The sequence below is a fragment of the Peromyscus leucopus genome, chromosome X (assembly GCF_004664715.2).
Source record: "Peromyscus leucopus breed LL Stock chromosome X, UCI_PerLeu_2.1, whole genome shotgun sequence".
NCBI classification, from domain to species: Eukaryota; Metazoa; Chordata; class Mammalia; order Rodentia; family Cricetidae; genus Peromyscus; species Peromyscus leucopus.
The window spans coordinates 111,656,761-111,661,420 of NC_051083.1; the positions used below are offsets into that span (position 1 = coordinate 111,656,761).

A 4,660-nucleotide genomic window follows, 5' to 3' on the forward strand; every position below is an offset into this window, starting at 1 on the left:
TAAGTAAATTCAAATGCAATATTTTTTATATTAATTTAGTAAAGTATTTTGAAATTAAAATGAGCAAACTTGTATACAGTTAGGAATTGCTAGTTCACTATTAACTGAAAAGAAATTACTCTAATTGACCTGATAGTAGAAAATTGTATGCTCAGGATCAAAATACTAGGGATGATGAAAAGGAAAGAAAGATACTAGCTGTATGATAGCAAAGAAAATATTAAATATTAAAATATTAAATTGAACTCGAGTTGGAAGAGGCGAGTCTGGTCTCAAAATGGAGATAAAACCGCTGCCCGGTCACCCCAGCCTGACTCCGGCCATCGCAGCTGCTGCGGGGAGGAGGGCCATGATCAAAGAACCAGAACGGTTGAGGAAGCTGTTTATTGGTGGTCTGAGCCTTGAAACCATTGATAATAGCTTGAGAGAACATTTTGTGAAATAGGCACACTTACAGACTGTGTGGTAATGAGAGATCCCAAACAAAATGTTCCAGGGACTTTGGTTTTTGTGACCTACTCTTGTGTTGAAGAGCAATGTGTGCTCGGCCACACAAGGTTGATGGGCGTGTGGTGGAACAAAGAGAGCTGTTTCTAGAGAGGATTCTGTAAAGCCTGGTGCCCATTTAACCGTGAAGAAAATTTTTGTTGGTGGTATTAAAGAAGACACAGAAGAACATAATCTGAGAGACTACTTTGAAAAGTATGGCAAGATTGAAACCATAGAAGTTATGGAAGACAGGCAGAGTGGAAAAAAGAGAGGATTTGCTTTTGTAACTTTTGATGATCATGACACAGTTGATAAAATTGTTGTTCAGAAATACCACACTATTAATGGGCATAATTGTGAAGTGAAAAGGCCCTTTCTAAACAAGATATGCAGTCTGCTGGATCACAGAGAGGTCGTGGAGGTGGATCTGGCAACTTTATGGTCGTGGAGGAAACTTTGGTGGAAGAGGAGGCTATGGTGGTGGAGGTGGTGGCAGCAGAGGTAGCTATGGAGGTGGTGATGGTGGATATAATTGATTTGGAGATGATGGTGGCAGCTATGGTGGTGGCCCTGGTTACAGTAGTAGAGGAGGGTATGGTGGTGGTGGACCAGGATACGGAAACCAAGGTGGTGGATATGGTGGTGGTGGAGGATATGATGGTTACAATGAAGGAGGAAATTTTGGTGGAGGTAACTATTGTGGTGGTGGAAACTATAATGACTTTGGAAATTATAGTGGACAACAGCAATCAAATTATGGCCCATGAAAGGCACAGTTTTGGTGGAAGAAGCTCAGGCAGTCCCCATGGTGGTGGCTATGGATCTGGTGGTGGAAGTAGTGGATATGGTAGCAGAAAGTTTAAAAAAAAGCAGAAAAGGGCTACAGTTCTTAGCAGGAGAGAGAGCGCCGAGGAGTTGTCAGGAAAGCTGCAGTTACTTTGAGACAGTATCATAATTCATTAAGGAACTGTAAAAATCTGCACAGAAGGAGCGAGATCCATAGTCAGAAAAGTTACTGTAGCTTAAACAGGAAACCCTTCTTGTTCAGGACTGTCATAGCCACAGTTTGCCAAAAAAGTGCGCCTATTGATTCATGCAACGTAGTCTCAATCAGATGTACATTCCTGAGGTCTTTTTATCTGTTGTAGCTTTTCTTTTTCTTTTCATTACATCAGGTATATTGCCCTGTAAATTGTGGTAGTGGTACCAGGAATAAAAAATTAAGGAATTTTTAACTTTTCAATATTTGTATAGTTCAGTTTTTCTACATTTTAGTACAGAAACTTTAACAAAAATGCAGTTTTGAAGGTGTTTCCTTGTGAGTTAACAAGTAAAGAAGATCATTGTTAATTACTATTTTGTATGAATTTTGCTAAAGTTAACTGTAAAGAAACACCTGCTGACTTGCAATTTAAGGGGAATCTATTCTCCCCATTTCCAAAACCATGATGAATGGGCGCTGATATGTGGAGAGAATAGATATCTGTATGTTTGCATGTTGTTTTAGATAATTAGGATTGGAAATAAAAATTAGCATATTTGTGAATTTAATAGCATTAAGATTACTTTCAAATGAAAAAGATCTCAAAAGTTCCTATTTGGTTTTTGCATTTTCTTTCGAAATGTAATCATGATTTTAGTATGTGATTTATTGAGTCCTAGCTGTTAAGAACATCTCCATTCCACATTTACCTTGATCACATTGAAACTGCTGCCAATAGTTTGGGGTATAAAGTGTTTATACTGCCCTCTACTAAAGGGTGGTGGATGTATTTCATCTCCCAGTTTAACAGTCTTTTTAATACAGGACACTAAGTCTGCTGTGTCTGAGCAAACTGGTGGATGCCTGGTCTGTTCTGCTTTTAAAATTCCAAGTCCCAAGCACATTGATCTAGTCACTTCCTTGTTTAGTCTCTCCCTACACACAGCTTTTCAGGGCACAGGAATAAAAGTCACTCATTTGAACACCCCCCCCAAAAAAAGAAAATATTAAATCAATATTACTTCCATCAAACTTACCAAATTATCTAAGAAAAAGTCTTATTATGATATATATGGGTTTTTCTTTCATCCTTTCAAAATATTAATCACAGGCAGTAGTTTTTCATGTTTAAATTTATTACAGATGTGTAATTAACCAAAATGACATAACTGCAGATTCTGCAGCTACTAAATGGAGTTCACAACTGGATATATTGAGGCTTACTTTTCTTACCTTGTATTATAAACAGGACCTTTCTGCTCTGTAAACACTAGCCAGTAAGGACAAAACTTGTAGGTGAGTACCTGCTTGATGACTCCATGTTCCATGGTTCAAGTATGTGGAATCCTCAATAAGGTTTTACTGACGATTTCTAGAGATAGTAATCAAGAGCAACATTAATAGCCTAAAATGGTTATGGAGTCTATGGGGCCCCATTAGCAAAAAGCTAAAAAGCGATACCTCATTCCTGGTAAAGGGCTTTTTGTTTAGTAGCATGCTCCCCATTATAGAGCAACCCCATTCAAACACATTTTATATATGGATATGTATATATTTTAATTTACCTTCTACTGTAGTAGGTTTCCATATGGGTTTTTGTAAAATGCTTTTACTGTTAGTATCCATTCCTGTAGTCCCTTCTATAACATCTACCACCCCCTTAAAACATTGTTGAATCATTTCTTCCCTTCATAACTTATTCTATCTCCACTTGCTCAAAAGAGCTCCTGCTCCCTCATGGCCCCTTATTAGTTTCTTAATTTGTGTTGCTATTCCAAATGAGACACATTGTATGTAAAGCTTAAAAACTAAATTCTACATGTTAGAGAAAACAGTGATATTTATTTATCTTTCTGGGTCTGGATTAGCTAACTCAAGATGACTGTTTCTAGTTCCATCCATTCACACACAAACAGAATCATTGCCAAAAACATCACCTGATATATACTATATATATATATATATTAATATATATATATAGTCATATAATTATTCTCTTTCTAAAAACTTGGTTCTTTGACAATTTCATGCTTTATCTCCAGTGCATTTGATGACTTTCCTTCCATTGTCATTTGTCTCCTACTCACTTTTGTCAATACAGCCCCCACTACAAGTCCCTTTCTAACATTCATGGCATTTTGTTTGTTTTAGGACCTCCCAGGTTTAACAAGGACCCTCTCTGTGACAATGCATTTGGAATTAGTCCATAGAGCCTAATGGATTGTCAGTGGCCACACAACTGAAGATAGTGCATGGAAGAATTCTAAGACAGGATGAGCTCTCTTGTTAAGAAAAAAAAAAAAAAAAAAAGAGGAGATCTGCAAATCCTAAGCACAGTTCCGGAGCCCATGGCCTATGAACTACTCAACCATCTTTATTTGTGAGCCAGGTAAGTTGCTTCCATTTCCCCGCATCACCACTCCCCATCTTTAACTATCTCCATACACATTCCTAGTTCAAGACCTGTAGCCTATGATCATGCCTGGTTCTCCAATGTCTTTGCCAGCTAAGTTCTTTTTTTCCATTTCCTGCCCTTCCCCCTACACACCACCATCTGCAAACCCAGGAGCCTAGTTCTGACCTACAATCCCTAGCTATGTTTGCTGAGTAGGTAACTGTTGCTGGAGGGCTTCTCTCCAGGTTCCCAAGCCCCGCAGTCCCACTCAGACGCTTATATCACTTATAAACTGTATGGCTTGGCAGGCTTCTTGCTAACTGTTCTTTTATCTTAAATTAACCATTTTTATAAATCTATACCTTGCCACGTGGCTGGTGCTTACCAGAGTCTTTACATGCTGCTTCTCCTGGCGGTGGCTGCAGTGTCTCCCTCCTCAGCCTTCTGCTCCCAGAATTCTCCTCTCTCCTTGTCCACCTATTCCTGCCTGTCACTGGCCATCAGTTTTTATTTATATAGAGCGATATCCATAGCAGGTAACTTCTTCCCTATCCCTTAAATTCTCTCCCCACCTTTATCTGCAACCCAACATCCCTCGCTCCAGCCTCAACAGAACCCTCTTTTATTTATGAGACACTTTTGCCTGTTAAACTCTTTCTTCCCTTTCCCATCTTCTGTCCTTCCCCCATCCTCCAACCTCCCACCTGTGGCTATCTCCACACCACAGACCTAGGTCCAGATCAGCGTACCTTTGAATGTTGGACTATTCTTCCATGTCCCATCCATCGATCCAC

General features: G+C 39.1%; 1 pseudogene; it reads left to right on the top strand.

Annotated features, from left to right (window-relative positions):
- Positions 1 to 277: 277 nt before the first annotated feature.
- On the top strand, positions 278 to 1,431 carry LOC114683037 (annotated as a pseudogene).
- Positions 1,432 to 4,660: the final 3,229 nt, after the last annotated feature.